This window comes from Sus scrofa, chromosome 4, assembly GCF_000003025.6.
Source record: "Sus scrofa isolate TJ Tabasco breed Duroc chromosome 4, Sscrofa11.1, whole genome shotgun sequence".
NCBI classification, from domain to species: Eukaryota; Metazoa; Chordata; class Mammalia; order Artiodactyla; family Suidae; genus Sus; species Sus scrofa.
The window spans coordinates 28660675-28682005 of NC_010446.5; the positions used below are offsets into that span (position 1 = coordinate 28660675).

General features: G+C 36.4%; 1 long non-coding RNA gene across 1 annotated transcript in view; it reads right to left on the reverse strand.

The window, feature by feature from the left end:
* Positions 1 to 21331, reverse strand: part of LOC110260239 — a 117209-nt gene that overhangs the window by 55688 nt on the left and 40190 nt on the right. The window lies entirely within an intron of this gene.

The window sequence follows — 21331 nt, forward strand, 5'->3', positions numbered from 1 at the left end:
CATAAGATACCATAGCTCTCCAAAATCTAAGATAATATTGGCAAAGTCAAATTATTTAACCTGGGGATAACAATTGCCCTGGCAGTCTCTTCAAGCTCATCTTTTGGACCATGGGTTGCTATGATGATGAGAGGTGATGCTTATACATATGAATAGTATTCAATTTTTCAATAAAACAAGTGTGTGTGTTTTGACTGTTTAAGTAAGCTTTGGTTAAAAAAAAAATGTATTCTTTGGAGCTAGACTTGTGGGAGCCATGGCTTTGTTCTTTGGCAGGTATGGTTCAATAAAGTTTTACAAGGTTCTTAAGTCAAAGTGGTCTCTCTCTCTACTCTTATATGACCTCAGGACTCCAAAAGGGTATAGCTATAAAATAAAAGGGACTCTTGATACTAGTAAAAAAATTTTCTTCCAAGCTGCTGTATTCTTGCCAGGTTTTTCATTCACTTTGATTTTTAAAAAACTGGAGATGCTCAAATATTTTACCTATCAAAATTAACCTAAGTATAAATGAATCTTTGAGATCATTAGAACTTGGAAGCAGTGTGGGAGTGAGATGGAGTTCAGTAACAACCCACTTCATAATCCAGAACATTGCTGCCACCGTTGTCTCTAACAGTTGGAATGAAGCTGTGACACCAGCAGCCTCGTTTGGGAAGTGAGAAAGGAGGATTTTTGAATTCACTGTGGTGAAACTTAAAGCTTTCATGCTAAAATCCTCCTCTCCTCCTACTCCTTTCCTTTTTTAGGAAGCTTGTGGCTGACCAGCTGGTGTTCTGAATCATTAATTCATGGAAGACATTCTGTCAGGAATAACATGGAACAGGCAGCCTGGCAACTTCTATCAAAACCCTTCCAGCTCCCCATTCACTTTAATTCACTTCAGTAATTATTTATTGTACACCTACTATTATACCCTGTCTGGTGCTAGGCAATGAGGCTTTCAAGTGGGGTGCATGTAATTCATACCCTGGAGATTTAAAAATATTATTTAATGCTAGACTCATTGTAGGAAGAGCAGATGAAATATTACATTAAATAGAAAAATTTCAAAAATATCCACAAGTGGTTCAAAGCACTATAGGAGTAACAAAGTGGAAGGGGGGATACCTTCAGTGCTTGAGTTCTTGCTAAGAAAGAGGTAACTATTCATGTCTAGGCACTGGATGCTTCTCATGTGTCATCTCACTGAATTCTCAAAGCTACTTTAGCAGAAGGATATGAAAACTCCCACATTACACATGGGGAAATAGAGATCCGGGGCAAGACTGGTTAACTAATCTTCCTCAACAGTTGATTCTTCAGGCAAAAGTCTATGTTGTGAGTCCAAAGTCAATTAGAATCAGGTGTAAATTCCATATGCCTGCAATAGGTAAAGTAATTGAATGGGTTGGAGAAACCATGGGTGAAAGAGGCTGTCAGATGTCTGAGTCTATATTAAGAGTATCAAGAAAGATCAAGACTATCAAAAGGCATGTGAAATGGGTAAGGAAAACCAAGAGACAAAAAGATAGCAGATGTGCACAGTCTGAAATTTAGATTGAGTGATCAAAAGGACAGATCCTGTAGGAACTGAGGGAACACAGTGGCAATGAGCACAGAGCAAATCACCACTAAGAAGACTTTAACAGTGAGGTAGTTCTGGAACACAGTTCTAGTTTTTGATGGCTCCCAGGTGGTAGAAACCTATTCCAGGCAACTGGGTACAGATGAGTCAGGAATGAGGCTTTTGGGAAGAGGAATATGAATAGCTTTGATTTTTCCAATGTGATAAGTCTATAACTTTAATAAATTATGTTTAAATTTTCTTCATGAAGCCTTGGAATAAATCATTTCCATTATATTTTTAAATTATAAAGCTTATGTAATTGGCTAAAATCAACTGATATTCTCTTTAGGTTATCATAACTAAATATTTTGTGTTTTCATTTTGCTGGACATCCTGGGCCTAAGAACTGGTTTTTTAAAATTATTATTACCAAACTAGAAAAGCAGTAGCAAAATTGCTTAGCTCCACTGAGAACAGCATGGTTTGGAATTTCCTCTTTGCTTAAATCCTCTAGGCGATACATTTGAAGTCTTATGATTATTCTCCTAATATAATTTTGCTTGTGTTGTTGCATGCATTTAGAACATAAGCTTCAATCTGACAAAGATCTCTTCATCAAAGAGATGTCTCTCCAATTAAGGTTATTATATGCTCTTTAGACAGTATGACCAAAGGCACAGGATGTACTAAGAGTTCCTAAATGATCACTGCAATTACTACGAAGTACTGTAGTGTCGGCTGGGTCACTGGAGGCTGAGTGTACTAGGTCACTGTATAGGAAACCCAGATGGAGCCAAGTGTATTGCTACTCGACTGCCGTATTAGCTATTTTCTAAACATGTAACAATTAGCTGGGCATGAAAATAATCATGAACAACTTTATTTAATTATTTATTTATTTATTCTGTCTTTTTAGTGCTGCACTCACAGCCTATGGAAGTTCCCAGGCTAGGGGCTGAATGGGAGCTGTAGCCACTGGCCTACACTGCAGCCACAGCAATGCCTGATTCAAGCCACCTGTTCGACCTAAATCACAGCTCACGGTAATGCTGGATTCTTTTTTTTTTTTAAATCATTTATTTATATATATATTTTTTCTATACTGTACAGCATGGTGTTACACATACATGTATACATTTTTTTTTCTCACATTACATGTTCCATCATAAGTGACTAGACAGAGTTCCCAGTGCTATGCAGCAGGATATACCTTCTTCTTAAGTGCACATGGAACATTCTCAAGAATTGATCACATATTGGGGCACAAAGCTAACCTCAACAAATTTAAGAGTATAGAAATTATTTCAAGTATCTTCTCTGACCACAATGGTATGAAACTAGAAATCGACCACAGGAAAAGGAGTGAGAAAAAACCTACTACATGGAGACTAAACAACATGCTACTAAAAAACCAGTGGGTCAATGAGGAAGGAAATCAAGAAGGAAATTAAAAAATACCTCGAGACAAATGATAATGAAGACACACCACTCAAAATCTATGGGATGCTGCAAAAGCAGTGCTCAGAGGGAAGTTCATAGCAAGACAGGCCTTAAAAAAAAAAAGTGGGTCCTTAACCCACTGAGCGAGGCCAGGGGTTGAACTCACATCCTCATGGATACTAATCAGGTTCACTACCACTGAGCCACCACAGGAACTCCTCATGAACAACTTTAATATGTAGTTGAAAATATTATGCCCTTAGATGACTGTACAGTTTTTCCTGGAAAGAAGTAAACCTTCATGCTTTTTTGTTTGAGATTCCTTTTTATTTGAAAATAATGGGAACATGTTCTTTAATTTCAGGAAGGCAATCGTGTAAAGCAACCATATTGACAAAGGGGGCAAGGATTTTGGACTGCCTATAATTCTGTATTTTATAGAACCTTTGCATAATCCTTTATTTTAATATATCCTGTAATAAAAATAAAGAGTTGCAGTAAAATTGGCTTTTTCTCCTGATTCTGAGTTCACCCTGATGATTGAGGAAATATTTAAATCAGTGATTCCCAAGTTGTAAACAAGGATCACCGAGACAACTAAGGTAAAATGTAAATTCTCCTATTATTCTGATACAGGTAGACCACAAAACACTATTTGAGGGCTTTTGTTAATATAAACAAATTTGTGTTTTGCTAAAGGCAATGTTGAAATTTTCATCCCCTTCATGGGATATGCTACAGTGTAGTAGAACTAGCACTGTGCTCAGACCCAAACCAGGCTTCTATCTATTTTATCACCTACAAGTTAAATGATTCAGAAGACATTTATTTCACCTTTAAAATTAAGTTGACTTACCATTAAATGAAAAACTAAAGCAACAATCCATGTTGTGAAATAAATGAGATAATATCTGTAAATCACCCAGTGCCTGTAACACAAAAAGTACCCAATATATGCTTGATTTCTCCTTTCTCGAATTCATTTTTTGATTAGGTCATTTTGTTTCTATTTTTTTAAAAAATCATAGTCCCAATAGGATCTTCTCATATACAGAACGCTAAAAGTGATACTACGGGACTGACATCTTTCCAGACATTCTCTGCCACTCTCACCTCTTCCCAGGGAGCAGGACATCTCAGCACGAAATGTAACTAGGTGAGCTGGGTTGTCTTTTACCAACTCAGCACATCATTACTCCCTTTTAGGCACATTTCCCCAAACTCTTTCCCTGTGCGGTTCTAGTTTAGAAGCTACTAGTGAGAAAAACTGAGATTTGGAAAGCAAAAGCTAAGAGGAAGCCATATTCTCAAAAAGTGTGGTGGTGAAACAGCCTTTTCTACAGATATTTCTGTGGTTGCCCTTTTCTGGGTCATGGTGACCAGAAGCAGCAGTTTCTTGGTCTCCTGTGTAAGCTCTATCTTCTCCACCCTCTCTAGCACTTCAGGCTAAAGTCATCAGTGACTGATTCCTAATCCTCCAGCCTGATGCATTTGTGTAAACCTAATTCCTCTATTAATTTTCTTATTCCAGTGATACTTATAGTGGTTCTCTCAATGCACATTCCAATTCTCCTTAAGTATGCCCAGGGAAATACGTCTACTTTGGAAAAACCTGGTTGTATTTCATCTTTAACAGGTAGGTCTCCTGAAACAATCTATATTGTTTAATAGCCATTTTTGTTTTTTAGAAAAAAAAACTTTTTGATAAGGGCTTACACAAGCATCTAATATGCGATTTTTAGTCATCGTTATGTTTCATGAAAGCTGTATTTTAGTACTCCAGCTTAATGAACTCTGGGCCACACTAAAAGTGTAGTCTAGGCTGGAACAAACTTAGGAAGTCTTCTGTCCTAAAACTATAAATGGAGGTGTTCAAAGAACAATTAACATTAGCATTTAAACTAACTACAGGATATTTGATTCTATCATTTCAGTCGAATTTACAATACCATCTCATCAGTTTCTTATTTTCCAGGTAGTACAGTACTTTGTTTTCAAGACTAGACTTAAAATACAACCTAAATAAATCCAAACTTTATTTCTCAGATGGTGAATTCTTTGTCTTCCGAAAACTCCCTGAAGGTAGGCTGAGTAAGGCTCCTGTCCACCAACTGAGTGATTAGTTGTACTCTCATCAATGCTAGATCTGACTGGAAGAGACATAGCTCATTTGAAATCATAAAAATGCTATACTTTGTCAGATAGGAGTTTTGCTATGACTAATGATCAAATTAAGTAAAAGAATTCTATTGTCCAGTAACAACTGTCAGAGACAAAAGATTGATAGCTCTATTAGTGCTATTCTGCTTTTGATATTTGCTTATTTACTTTGTTTTCATTTTAGCCTAGAAGACAGCTAATTTATAGAATACCTATTATGAGCCAGGACTATTACAATGTTAATCATTTGAATTAGATATTTTTATTCTCATGTTATAGATGAGTAGTCTGAAGCTGAGGAAGATTAATAAAATTATTCAAGTTATTTAGCTAGGAAGTGGCAGAACTAGTACCCAGCCCTTGATCTGTTTGATCCCGTAATGGGTATACTTCCTACTCTTTCAGTCTGCTTCGCAGTCTGCTTCTTATTATTTTCTAAAAATAAAAAAAAGTGTCCAGAAAGAAGCATTTCTTGTGACCCACCAAGCTGAATAAAGAATAAAATTTAGTGTTCAATGGCTGCCCTCTTTTATCTCCTTAGAAGACTTTATTGAAATTGAAGACCTATGTGACCAGGACCCTTGATTCCATGCACATCTTGCACAGCAGAGTCACAATAATTATTTTTGCTGCCAATCTGTGGAAAGTTTGAACATTGCATGCCAGCGGGCACTCTTTGTAAGTGAGGCATTAGATGATTTCTGATGCCAGTGAGACATTCTTCTGTGCTTCGTCTAGATCATACTCATTTCACAGCGTTCCTCTACATACCTTACTTTTGGATCCCTTTTAAAAAATCAAATAATGTATTATTAAAAGCTCTTTATAGTTTGTAAAGTTTACATTGTGTCGTGTTTGAATAAACCGTGCAGAGAGCTGTAATCGTACCTATGAACAAATATGTTTGTAGCAATGGTCTTATGACCATGGGACATGAAAAACTGTCTATCCCATCAGCCTCTATTCTCTTCCAGTAGAGAATGAAGGATTAGAGGCAGGAGTACTGGTGCTATGTGTCAAGGTCAAGCACCACATGTAGGGGGGTAGAGATTCATTATGAGGATCCCTTTTCTCATTTGAGGATCATAGTCTCTTGGCTCCACTTTGAAGGTTTTCCTACCAACTTCCATACAGTAAATAGGTCAGGGACTACCTCTTACTGGTAAGAGGCCTGGAAAGCCTTGGGGTGGGCAACTGAGTATGGTTATGCTATGCCTCTTGCCTCCTGAGTGGCACAATCTCAAGCACTAAGATAAGGGGTGAGGTTTGGGTAAAGGGACCTAAGAGTCCAGAGTTTATGCGAAGTCAAAGTTCCTAACTCTGTTCCATTGCATTTTTACATAGATATTAATGGGAATTCCATATTTAAAAGTGTTTAAAATGAAAGGGAACATAATATATCAGTTTTGAATATTTATAATGTACATCAGCATCTTAATGCTTTTGGAAAATCTTAAGGAAGACTCCTTACCCTTATTTAACTGTTACACAAGCTTATTCAAGCACAGAACATTATTTTTCCTGTTTTTTTTTTCTTGTTTAATAGTGTTCCATGAGTCACCAAGTTTGGGAAACTCTGGTCTGGGTACTAGATTTAAAGGGTAACATGGGACCTCAAGACACATGCCAGAGCCAGGGATCCCCATTGAGATCTGGGGCCAATATTCTTCTGTAAACACCCCCTACAACACACACACAATCAGTTTATACTCCCTCCTTTCTCAAAACAGTGATCATAGCACAGATCTTTTATTATAAAGAAGCAAATTCTTTCCATTTGTATTAGTGAATTGGCACCCTGGATCGTATAGGCTTGCCCAGTGCCAGAGAAATATAACAAAAGTGGTACATCTATCTTCTAGCTGCTTATTCTGTTTTGAAGATAAATCAATTCTAACTGGATTGAATGTATTTTATGCTTTCGATCCACTTCATTTGCTGCCTTTCGTTATATTCAGCCACATCTTGGCAAAACATTGATTTGTTTTGTCTAGCTTTTGTGTCTCCTACAATATTAGCCTAGAAAAAAATTTTGAGGGGGCAGGGACTAGAGAGTACTTTATTTTGGAATAGTCACCCGTCTCAAGCATGCAGTGTTTGGCCAATTGCTCCTCATTGCATGAATTGTTCATCCTGGATATAACTGATTGATCTTTTCTGACAACTTGTGGTATAGCTTTCTTAGACTGAGAATGTTCATTATGGATAAGGATGAAAAGATGACTAAAAATCGCATATTAGATGCTTGTGTAAGCCCTTATCAAAAAGTATTTTTTTTCTAAAAAACAAAAATGGCTATTAAACAATATAGATGTAAATATGAATCTTCTTTGCAAATAAATAACTATAGTTATTTAACTAAAAATTCAATTTCTCTGTTTCATGAAAAGCAAATAATGTGTCAAGGTTTTGGTAAGAGTGCAGTCAAGTTATACCTGCTTATATATTGGAATACACAGTAAAGTGCATTTTATTGCACAAAGAGAGAAAAACAGCAAAGAAATATGGTGGCTCTAAAGCAAAATATCTTCAAAACTGAGAGAAAAAATGTGTCCTTTGAAAGTTTAACTGGTAAAGCACATGCACAGTCTAAGTGATCTCACACAGTGAGGGCTGAGGAAGTGTACAATACTAAAGTCTCTTGGTACCAGGTCCCCATGGCTGCCTTAGTAACCAAAGAGAAACAGCAACCCAATCAGATACAGGAAGCAAGATGTTAGACTAATCACAGTCAGTTGTTATTTTCAGACTGAAGCAACATAAATTCAATTGCATGTGGTTTTATACGTGAATAGATGTTATATATTGCTATACTGGGAAGATGGAGACTTCAAAAGAAGAAGCAAAGACCAATCTCCATGAAGGGAAAGGTCTTGGTTGAGGAACTGAAGCACAGCATCTCCAGGTTATCCCTATAGTGGGAAGGAGTGCTTCATGTTACCTCAGCTCTGAGACACTTTTTAAGATCACCTAAATCCCTTAGTTCTTTGTATTGGCCAGACAAAACTTTGATTTTACACTGGCTACTCTCATGGCTCACCTACAGTAAGATTGCACATATGTGCAGACAGGAACACTCCTGTCAACTTATAATGAGCTGTCTTTCTTATCACAAATCATCCTTGGGTAATAGGAGAAAAAAAAATCTAGTGACTACATTTGCAAAAGGGAGGACCCCTGTTCTTCAGATGTGGTGAGGCCAATCTAGTATCGTTTCTAAAACCACTAAATGAGTAGCAGTTCGAATTTTATGGCGCTACCGTATGTTTTCCAAAATTATCTTTTTCAGCCACTTAAATATTGTATGTAAATGTTGTACATTTCACCTTCTGAGCAAGTATATAAGAACAATTGTCATTATAAAATAGCTGTCTTTTAACAGTTTGATGCATTAATCATTGTTATTAGGTCTGATCATCTAACGCAATTCCTTTTCAATACAACATTATCCTATATTAGCAAAATTCTTCACCTTCACAGTAATCTCCTTTATCCAAAATCAATTATAAATCGTCTCCCCAAATACTTTATTTATTCCCAGCATTTTCTCAGTCTTACAATTTGTAGTTGCCACAAGTATTTACAATTATTAAATATTGTCAAAGAATTATACATATGTGTAGAGAATATACATATATGTATATAAATATATTTTGCTAATTCTTGCACTAATAAAGATGTAAAATAAAGAATTTTGGTTACTTGGAAGTGAGTAAGGAGAGGGAGGAAATAAAATGATCCCCTGGTACAAGATGAAAAATGTTAATTTGTGTTAGATAATCTCTATAGTTCCTTCATTTAGCTTAAAACACATTAATATGAAAAAACAACATACAGACAAAAAAAAGAAAGAAAGAGAGAAAGAAAGATCAAAAGTAAAGAAGAGATGTAATGGGAGTAGAACCCTGACATTGTTATCACTGTCTAAAACATTTAAAGTAAATACCAAAAGCAAAAGAAAGTTACTAAAACATAAATAAATGCAGCCCTCAATTAATCCCCTGCCATTGGTTCTAATTCCATTCCCTTCATACACAACCCTTAGGGCAGGGAGGCATATCTAGAGAAATTTTATACTTATGAGACCCTGACAGAGGGCATGACAGTAGGATGGAGAGACTAGGACTGGTCAGGGAGATTTTAGGAAGTAGACTAGTTAAGATCTGGTGAAGAATTGGACACTGGGGGAAGGAAAGAGAGATGTCTAGATTAACTTCCAGGATACTCATCGCCTTAAGAAAATGCCTTGAGGAAAATCAGAAGAACAAGCAGACCTCAGTGGAAATGATTAACCCCTTTTTAAAAACAGAGTTATTGATAGAGTTCCCGTCGTGGCTCAGTGGTTAACGAATCCGACTAGGAACCATGAGGTTTCGGGTTCGATCCCTGGCCTTGCTCAGTGGGTTAAGGATCCAGCATTGCCGTGAGCTGTGGTGTAGGTTGCAGACATGGCTCGGATCCCGCGTTGCTGTGGCTCTGGTGTAGGCTGGCAGCTATAGCTTTAATTGGACCCCCAACCTGGGAACATCCATATGCTGCGGGTGTGGCCCTGAAAAGACAAAAAAGACAAATAAATAAATAAATAAATAAAAACAGATTTATTGAGATATATAATTTCTATACCATATGATTCCTTCATTTAAAGTGTATGAGTCTATGGGTTTTAGTATATTCAGAGATATGTGTGATCATCACCACAGTCAATTTTAGAATATTTTTATCAAAAAGAAAAAAGAAACCCCATACCCTTTAACTATCAGTCCTCTATATCCTTTTCTTTTCTCTATGGCCCAGAGCGACAACTAACCTACTTTCTATCTCTATAGGTTTTAGACTTTCATATAAATGGATCATATCCTGTGTGGTCTTCTGTAAGCAGCCTCTTTCATTTAGCGTAATGTTTTTAAGGTTCACCCATGTGGTAGCATGTGCCAGCGCTTCATTTCTTTTTATTACCAAATAACAGTCCATTGTGTGGATATACCACATTTTGCTTACCCATTTGTTCCTTGGTGGGCATTTGGTTTGTTTCCCATTTTGACTATTACAAATAATAACAGGAATGGCTATAAATATTTGTATACAAGTTTCTGTGGGGATATATGTTTTCATGTATTTTGGATATATACATAGGAGAAAAGGGGCTTTAAATGATTGTATTTTAAAATAATTTTTACCAGTTTCATTGGGGAGAAGATCAGCAGAGCTCCTCATGCTGTCCTGATGGAATGACTGATTTGCTTTTGAATATGCAGAGTTTGGGATAGTTATTATTCATCTAGGTGGAAAGGTTGAGCAGGCAGAAAATATATGGAACTGGTAGTCAAGGAACAGACAAATTGGATACGCAGATTTGAAAGTCAACCTAGGGTAAAAGTAATGATAGAATTTTAGAATTTTAGAGATCTAGTGAAAGAATCTGGGAAGAAGTGTTTAGAGAAGTAAAAGTAAACCTAAGAAAGTGTTAACTGAGGAAGAAAAGACACAGTGAGGGATTTCAAAAATAAAGTCAGAAGTAACAAGGAAGAATAAAATAAGAGCTAAAATATTGCTAGATCTTAAGGTGTAAAAAAATTACATTTTACTTTTAAAAAATTAAGATTTTTAAAGTGTAAAAATATTACAAGATTGAAACATGTTATTGAATTTGACAGTTAGAAAAACACTGGTGAATTTTGCAGAGTAGTTGGGGTGTCCCGTGGGTGGTGAAGCCAGATTGCAGAGGGTGGATATAAGGAAGTGGAGCTGAGAGGTGTAAACCACCAGGAGTTAGGAGTGAGGCTGGTATCTCTGATTCCCCGAGATTCCGACCATTGCAATACATGCACAAAGACCAGGCGTCAAGATGGAGATCACAGGGCTCATTGGAAATGGCTGGATTTTAAAACTCAGGGGTCTCTGAGCTCTTCCACTTACAGCCAGGTTCAAAAGCACTAGTTTGACTTGAGTTACCCCATTTAGCATAAGCTAAGGCGCTGCTGAGGGGGACAGACCTGCTGGGACTACCAGAGGTTGACCCCACCTGATCGCTTACACTTTGAGAGTAAGAATGAGAGAAGTCCCAGGCCTTCTTAAAAATCCATGAGCACTGCAGTGAGAAATGCAGTGGAGTCAATTGCTTCTTTTTGGAACACAGCAACCACGTGCATGATTAACATGGATCAAAACAAATAGATGTGATACCTTACTAGGGAGAAGTGAGTAAGGAGAAGGTGATGGCTAAAGTAAAGGTATCAATGAAGAGGCAGAGTTTGAAAATTCAAACAAGCAGACATAATAGAAGGTCTAAGCTCCTGCAGAAGATAAGTATTTAGATAATTTGTATATGTGGAATCAGGAGACTTATGACCTCAATTCTCTTGAGAGAGGAAGTAAGGCTGTAAGCAGAGGTGGGCTGGCAGCTGCAGGAGGGTAGAGAACATTAACACCTGTGAAGTTCAGCATGTATCCTGGAGATTGGCATGACAAGCTACGCCTTGCTCCATGTTCCTTGTGGCTACTGACAGGATAGGATTTTGGTCTATGTAGACCACTGGCCTTGACTAAAATAAAAATTCACATATTTTATATTTACTTTTATCTTCCTACTTAACCTTTGAGAAGAGGTTTTCAAATACATCTGTTCTTGAACAACATATATAATGTTCAACAGTCTAATAAAATGAAAAAATGTGACTCATATTTTATAGAACTCTTCAAATTAAAGAATGTCTCATTTTAAAATTGTCCTTCCTACTTTTGGAAGACAAAATGTCCAATCCTTAATAAAACTAGAAAAATTGGTAGTTATTTCTAAATTTTATCCTTTCTAAATTTTATCTTATTATAGCAATAATAAAAGCAGACAAGCATATATCTGTTCCTCTACTATTAAATTTCTTTTAGTCTGTAAAATCCCAAAGTCAGATAATCAGTACTCTTGAGAATATTTTCTAAACTATGAGTATAACTGAAGCAAATGAAGGAGGAGGGTAAAATAAATATTTAGCAATTGGAATATTACATCCTGAATAATCAAAGGAATTAACATAAAGTAAACCTCATTCTCAAAGGCACACGCACATCAAGGCTCAGACCAGGGGGCAGTTTAGGGATCCATCTTGACAATGTTGCCTTGTGGAACACTGCAGGGTAACTCTCAAAAAGCTGCCATGGCAAAGACCATAGTTTATAATGTCATAGTCTATGTTGCCAAGGCAACAACATAGCTAGCAGCAGAGGCTGACATTTTGAAACTCGCATGTGATTTCATTATTTACAAGTTATAGAGAGAAAAGCAGAGCCACCGTGGTGGCTTAGAAACATCTGTTCTAATACTGCCTGCTTACTTTTAAAAAATAGTGCATTATCACAGGTACACAGACTCATAAAAGACACACATTCAGACTCATTCATTCAACAAGCATTTACTTCCTGAGCATCCACGATGTGCCTAACACTGGAAACGGACACAGTCCTTGCTATTTTTCCTATATGCCCGACAGATGATACAGTGAAATTATCATGGAGATCAATGTACAAGATCTCAATCTGAGGGGGAAAAGCAATGGTCCAAGAAGGAAAAGACTGTGATTCTTTCTCTCTCATCATGAACGTTTGGATGGTGATAATCTATGCTACTGTTTGTTTTCATTCTTCCCTCAGATAGCAACTCTAATAGGGCATTTATCCTTCAAGATATTTTGTGAAAGGGGGACTCCTAATTAAATAATTTTGAAAAATGCAACAGAGCATATATTGTTGCTACAGATTCACAGGAGTATTTCTTGGTAGGGTGTCTCTATAGATCTCTATTGTGCAGTATTAGTCTTCCAGGGAATGCACTTTCAAAAGAGCTGTGTAAGTGCCTGTTGTAAATTAAGACGATGGTGATGACATTGGCAATAAATGCATTAGTCATGGGGAATTGAAAGATGCCAAGCTACAGATATACCATGTCATCAACAGAAGACTGCCTCCATAATTTTTAAATCACAAAGATATTATTCAAACTTTTATTATATCTTATTGTCAGAAACAAGGAGCAGAATTCTGCAATATGAAAATGTTTCTCACAACGTGGCTCATTTATACGTCATTTAGGTACCTGACTAATGAGCTTGAATTTAGCAGCTTGAAAGCCAACCCTACTGGCTGCACTTAGGAGTATTTAAACAGGTGAATGCAACACTCTTTATGATATTTGTCTTTCTCTTTCTGACTTACTTCATTCAGGGTGAGAGTCTCTGGTTCCATCCATGTTACTTTAAATGGCATTATTTTGTTCTTTTTATGGCTGAGTAGTATTCTCTTGTGTATATATACCACATCTTTCTAATCCAATCATCTGTTGATGGACATTTGGGTTGTTTCCATGTCTTGGCTATTGTGAATAGAGCTGCATATGTCTTTTTTAAGAAAAGTTTTGTCCGGATATATGTCCAAGAGTGGGATTGCTGAGTCATATGGTAGTTCCATGTATAGTTTTCTAAGGTTCTTCCATACTATTCTCCATAGTGGTCGTACCAGCTTACATTCCCTCCAACAGTGCATGAGGGTTCCCTTTTCTCCACACCCCCTCCAGCATTTGTTCTTTGTGGACTTATTAATGATGGCCATTCTGACTAGTGTGAGGTGGTACCTCATGGTAGTTTTGGTTTGCATTTCTCTTATAATCAGTGATGTTGAGCATTTTTTCATGTGCTTATTGGCCGTCTGTATGTCTTCCTTGGAGAAATGTCTATTCAGGTCTTTTGCCCCTATTTCAGTTGGGTTGTTGGCTTTTTTGCTGATGAGTTGTTTAAGTTGTTTGTATATTTTAGAGATTAAGCCCTCGTCAGTTGCATCATTTGAAACTATTTTCTCCCATTCTGTAAGTTGTCTTTTTGTTTTCTTTTTGGTTTCCTTTGCTGTACAAAAACTTGTCAGTTTGATTAGGTCCCTTTGATTTATTTTTGTTTTTATTTCTGTTGCTTTGGGAGACTGATATGAGAAAACATTTGTAAGGTTGATGTCAGAGAATGTTTAATTTAAGGCAGTTATTTATCAAAGCATAGGTGCAAATCTAAATATGAGGTAGGACGGCAACTGTACAAATTTGCAAGGGGACAAGGGAGAAATGGCTTGGCTGCTGATGGATCCCCCTTAAGTTAAGATGGCTGTTAGCAAGTGATATCTGTTCTATGCCATTCCTGGCTTTAGATTTAGTGAGCCACACCAGGATGTTTGTGTGGCACTCAGGCTCATGCCCTGTTGAGTTCTTGCTTTTGAAATAAAATCTCTCTCTTTCGAATACAGTTGAGGACCCTGGAACTCCTCTGCTTTTGTCATCAGTTTTATTTAGCTAGCACTGCCCTGTTGCTAGCTGGTAGTACAATTTAATTTGTGAGGGGAAGAGAAATCATAGTCCTTATTTTCTATAGAGGGGGAAAAGATTAAAAGAGGCATGCAGAGTCCCCACTGTGGAGAGGCTGCAAAGGTGTTATTATATGGAGACAGTGCATAATTCTGATGCTCCTTGCAGCATCAGTGAGCAAATTGTATCTGTGGGCAGGTGCTTCTGAATAGCAGCATTGCCACGACTACATGTGGAGGAAGAGGCCTGCGGGATGGTTTGGCTTGAAGCCTTTCTCTGAGCCAGCTTGATGCAGGCACAGATGTCCCAAGTAGTAATGCGACAGAGCAACCCTCACGCTGAGAAACACTGTATTGTCTGACTCTTTTCAACACCCTCTACATATGTTCTTGTATTTTTATATCCATTTAGCTCTCACACTTCACTGATCTTTTAAATTTGTAAATTAACAAAAGAGATGACTCTGTTTCAAGTGAACCTAAATGGAATTACCTACTAAAAAGAGAAGGCTGCTATCTAAAGGGTGCATATGTGGGAAGAAGACCACCGGTTTATCTGGGCTTCAGTTAAAATGCCAGTTGGATATTTTTAAATGCACATGAATATTCTTTTCTATAATGTTAGAAAGTCACTGAAATCTAGTAGTTAGGAGACAGCAAAAAGCAAATGTTTGGGGACTTTCTGTTTTGAAGCGAGGCATTTCCAAACAGTTTCAGTCATTCTAGTTTCATTCATTCCTTCTTGCTACTCTGAATCAGACCCTTTGATATATGCTAGGAATATCCTTAAAAAAAGAGAAAAACTAGATTATAGTAGATGCACCTGCTATAACTGGGTTTGAAACCAAGCCTTTCAGTGTAAGAGCAATATGCAACTTTTTAACCTGTCTGATTATCAGTTTCCTCAAATACATAATGGGATAATAGTTAAACCTTCCAAAGTGAGAATATTCTAAACATAAGAATATTGTGAAGAACAAGCAATACATGTAAATATATAGTGTTTGGCACAACACATGTTTATAAAATAATATCTATTAATATTTTTCTCTAAAAATTAATTATTTGTCATGAACTTAAAAAGGTGGGGTGCTGACCTTATTCTCATGTCTGTGTATGTGTACTTGTGTGCTTGTATCTGTATGTTTTGTTTTTCAATTGAAAGTGAAGCTTTGTAAGGGAAATCATCACAAGACTCATTTGAGCTAGAATCTCTATACCTTCTGTGCCATTAGAGATGACTGAGTATTTAGAAGTCACTAACATGGTATGGAAAGCAGTCAGGAAGGAATCTAGATTTATAATTTTACTTTTGCCAACACGTCACTTTGAAGTGAGAATATTCTAAATAATGCAGACTTTTCAAAGAGAAATTAGAAAGTGGAAGTAACCCAGAAGCTTTGTGTATAGAATCATTCATATCTATTCATTCATGCATTCATTCACTAAATAAATATTAATAGCACATCTACCATGTTGCCAATGATAGTTATTAGGTGTAAAAAATAGGTGAATAAGACTGAAAATCCTTGCCCTTAAGGAATCTGCAGCCTTAGAGGACAAACAAAGAAATAGCATCAGTGTAATATGAAAGGAATTATAATAAGCACAAATTAGACTATTTGATTTGTAGAGCTATCTAACATCTCTCCCCTACTCAAAGGAACTGGAGGTCTCAATTCATAAATATGTAACAACATCTTTGAAATTCTTGGAAATTTTACTTCAACTTTTACTTTGTATATAGTCTCTCTGTTGCAAATGCCCAACCCAGGATATTTCTTTTAAGTTTATATCAGCTTTTCATATTTTTTCTTTTACAAAAATTTGCAGTTCAATTTATTAAATGCCATCACATACATGAGAGAGAATATGTAGAATTTAAAAGTAAAACAATCAAAATCCATTTTAAAGAAGTTATGGATTTTTTTTCTTTTTCTTTTTATGGCCACAGCTGTGGCATATGGAAGTTAATACCATATTTTCTATATGGTATTAAGTAAAAGTAAGTTTAATGGCTTAATGTAAAAAATGGATTTGAGGCCATTAGCCCCAAAAGTAATCATACTGATCAAAACAATTTTCTTTTCTTTTTTTCTTCTTCTTATTTATCCTCTTGCTTTCTTCTTCTTTGATTCTCTCTCCTCACTTTACACCCACCTCTCTTTTTCTTTCTTTTTTGGTCATTTTTGTCTTTCCAAAATAGTTTGACTAATCAAGTTCATCAAAATATCCAAGTATTTCTATTCTCTGAAACAACAAACAGTCTTAAATAAAAGCTAGACCTAAACTTGGAAGTTTTACCCATTTATTAATTGGCTATAAACCTTAAAAAAGAACTGTAAACATCTTCAGTCAGAAGCTGTTTCCATAGATTCTGCAGAGAAAAAGAGCCACACTTGAGTAAAAAGCACATTGGTGCCTGGCTCTACTTCTAAAACAATATCTTCTTGGTGAAGTGTCTTTATGTAATGGGTTCCTACAATTATGATTGGTAAAATGACAGGGTACAGTGACTGACAATTTTTAGTAGCAGAATTCTTTTTTTCCAAGTGAAACCTTATAAGTCATACCATTACATAAAACAGAAAAAAATATATATATAGTGCTGGTTTAGCCAAAGTGGTGGTGAGCAGCTGAGTGGCCAGACCCCTGGTGCATCTGAGGAGCCCAGGACTTGGAAGACTGTAGTTTGAAAACCTCTGAACTAGGAAATCTCTAAGGGCCTTTCTAGTGCTAACAGCCTATGACTATAGGTACTAAATAATTCACAATGAATTACACTTTTTAAAATAAATGGATGCCTTCCATTTTCAAGGAAGAAATAACCAAGGTTCTCTTTACATTTGTGATAGTTACTTCTTTTTTTATCAACAAAACTCAGTAACCTAGAATTAATCTGCCTGAAAATATCCATGACCAGGAAGAAATTCAGGCATAAAACAGACTGGTATTATTAGACTAGTAGATGAGGGCTATTGAAAACAATGTCAATATTTTCCTATACCATTCATGAAAAGAGATCTTTAAATACAGTACTCTTACTCAGTAATTCTTTAACTACTTGATTGCAGCAGGGTTTCCCTTCAAACAACCTCTAGGGGCCTACAATGCAGTTTACTATATACTTAGTTACATTTTTCTACCTTTATATGATAACTAATATCTATAAACAAGAAAGGATATGTAGCATTAGAAACTTAATACATCCGTATTTTGTCTTAGCATTACTTATTTAAGGAAGCCTCACAGTTTCATTTTACTAACATATACTACTATCAATTACCTACTTTATGGACATTTTAGTCATCTATTCATATTAAAGATAGAGGGAATTCCATTTAAAGTTTATAATAGGATATACATTTTCTTCTTTAGATCTCTCCCATACAATCAGAGATACTTCTTTCGAGAGTGGAAGCTCATTATATTGTAGAGATTAGGGATGGGAAATGGATAACATGGGAGATTTTCATTTTATGGAGACCTTTCCACAATACTGTCAGATGAAAAATGATGATTTGATGTAGGAAGGATTTTGTCCAGTTGTTACAATTGTAGATGGTGTTTTTCCTTTACCAATCATATTTCCAAGAATTCTAAGTATCTATACCACATCAATCTCTACTCAAGAGAGTGGAAAATGTTGAGAGCAGGGTAGTTGGGGGTGTGTGTGTGGAAATGTTCTCCAGACTGTGTTATGGCTGCCCTTTTTTAATTAAAGAAATGATAGATATTATAATGCTTGGTAAGTACTTACATCTATTGTTGTGGGTCTTGTCTTTCTGGCAAAATGACTCATTAGGTAAAGAATCTTCCTTTCATTTCTAATTTGTTTGACATCCCCTTATATCAACATTTTTTACCGTTCCATAGTTCTTAGATATCTTATCACATTGGAAACACCACTCCATTTTTAAACATTATTTGGTCTCAGTATTGAACATAGTAAATAAATTCTACTTGTGTACCAAGAGTGGCCTAAAGAAGTTGTGAAATCTGTGGTCCATTTAGTATGAGTGAGAAGAGCTAAATATTTATTATTCTCAACCCCAAATCATTTTTGGCATGCATGTTTTCTCATCCAGGAAATTAACACATACAAATAATAACCAATAGTATTCAATGCATCTGTAGGTTCTAATTCTTTTCAATGTTTGGAGTACTGTGTTAAAAGCTCAGAGGCTGTCTCCAAGACCAAGAGGAAAGAATGCCATAATCAATAGGTGTGTCTGCCAGAGGTACAGGAGGAAGTGGTGTCATGTTCAATAATGTCATATTTGCGTGATTGGAAATGTTGCTTAGCAGGTTAATTTATTTAGTTACTTAAGAGTGCTCAGGTATCTAGCTTGAAGTTTATCAGGATGCAGTTTTGCTCAAAATTTGCCATTACTTTGATTCTACTATACAGTTTGGATAAGTACTGTCCTCTGAATTATTTTTCGAGTAACAATTATTTCTTTCATGCTCTAATAGGTTGGCATTTGAGCAGATTTTTGTACATTTTTAACAACCCCAAACTACTTTTTTTAGAAAAGTCCTAGCATTTTAGGTATTATATGTCTGGCATTGATGAAAAACTAACACAAGAAGCATGGAATACTTCTGTAATTTGTGTTATAACTCTGTTATTAAGAACACCATTCATTATATTTTCAATGTCCCATCTATTAAAAAAAACAACATTGATGCAATTTCTCCTGGAGTCCAGCATCTGGAACACATTTTACATTTGCTACCCAATTGGTTTTCTCCTAACCGCTAAACACTAGGAGCTACATGTTTCCATTTTTGCCCTGGCTGCTAGGAAACCTTGATATAAATATTTCATTCATTAGCTGCAATTTTATTCAAACTTAGAAACTTGGTATAAATGCCTTCTCATTTACAATGCAGTTTTGCCTTTTTGATTAGATTAGAGATTTTTGGCTTATTTTCCCATTCCATTATCATAAAGTTTCTCAAACTCTATTTTGGATAAATTCTAAGGTTAAGGTAAATGCCTATACTTTTTTTCATCTTATTTACACACTTTTTTACAACTTTTAATTTTTTTCTCTTTATGCTTTTGTGTTAGCCTGAGATGCTCCTGAAGGCAGAAACTGAGACAAGGCTTTCATAGAGATAGTTATAGGAAAGCAAGATGAGAGAAAAGAAAGAAGGGACTATAGAGTGAAACAGAAAAGGAGGGAGAGCCACTCCTTGGTAAAATGCTACATTGATTTCTGTGTTGGGCAACTGAAGCTCTACCCAGCCAAGACCTTCTGAGGAGTAGGAGACAGACACCTCAAAGTCTCTTCTTTTGTGAGAGAAAGGATCAGATTCCTTCTGCTGTCAGTCAAAATATGCCTGCTAGAGAGGGAATAAGTGCTCACATCCATTCCATGATGCTGCACCCCAGATCCAAGCCAAAAATGACAGATATATCGTGTTGTCAGGTTACACCTCTGAAAACTCACTGCTGCAGCAGTGCTCAGGAAAAAAAAAAAAAGTGAGCCAAATGACTATGAAGCAGGGGACAAGAGATGTCCTATGTTCTTTTCAACTTGATGGGACACCCCTGGGGGCATTGCCTGAGTTTTCCTTCCACACTTGACTCCACTATTTGTTGCAATCATCACACCCTTTCCTTAGTGTAGAAAGAACATATCATTTCATTTATTGAGCAGGTCTTTTGGGGTGGAAGATATTGATTTAATGAAAGATAATAAAGATATCCTAGAGGTGGAGACTTGGAGTTACCTAAGTGATTTACTTAGGCTACTGGAGTCATGAAAATGATTCTTTTCCTGACCTGACACCTGTCAGATACACCTGGGATCCATGTGACTAGGAATTGGTTTGTAATAGACTTTGAATTTTAGGAGCTCCCAATTAAGAAGAAATGAGAAAGCAGAATATTGGCTATTGTTTACTCTATTTTTCTTTGCTTGTCTTTACCTCCTTCCCAATATTTATCTCCAGTAATTGGCCCCCTTTCTCCATCTGAAGAGCTCCTACCAAACACCAAAAACAGCACAAAGGTTCGTTTTATTCTTTTTCTCTAAGTTCCCACAGAAAAATATGGGATTTCCACTGGTAAATAGGTTTTAGATCTGTTGTCAGCCATGGGATAAGTTTACTGGATCCTTCACAGAATGTGGAAACATGTGGCAATAATTTCTACTCCTGGTGGAGAAAACTCTGATAGGTATTCAGAGATGGAAAGCTGGAGGTCATTACCTAGGCAGTAGCATTTAGTGTTTAGAGGCAAAGTCTCCAGATTGCTGATCTGGTTTAAATACCTATTGGCCATATTATCTTTGGAATATGTACTTATCCTCACTAGGCCTCAGTTCCCTCAATCAGTAAAAGATTGAAAATAAAGCAAGTCATATAGGGCTGTTGTGAGGATCAAATGAGGTTGTTTCTGAAGTTTGCTTAATATAGCGCCAGGCACAGAGAAAGGGATAAACAGTGCTAGTCAGCAGTATACCACTATAGTAAGAAAATAGAAAGGATAGAGCCAGAGACCCAAGGGACCTGAGAGTGAAGAAAATCAATATGTGGTAGATTCTGTGACAGACATAAATCAGCAAATAGGAGTAATCACATAATCTTGTAGCCCAATCAACTCATTGTCCCACACAGTCATGCCCTTTCATGAGGCATAGTTTCCCCTCTTAAGGGCTGTACCAACTCTCTTAGTCCAACAGCTAGAATATCCCAGTAGCCTCAAAGGAATTTCTCTCATCAGTTTGGTTCTTCCTCTTACCTACTTTAAATCTTCTAGCTGCCATCTTAATACAGATGGACAAAAGGATGTTGCTGCAGGAAGGGTAGTGCAAAATACATACTCCACACATACTT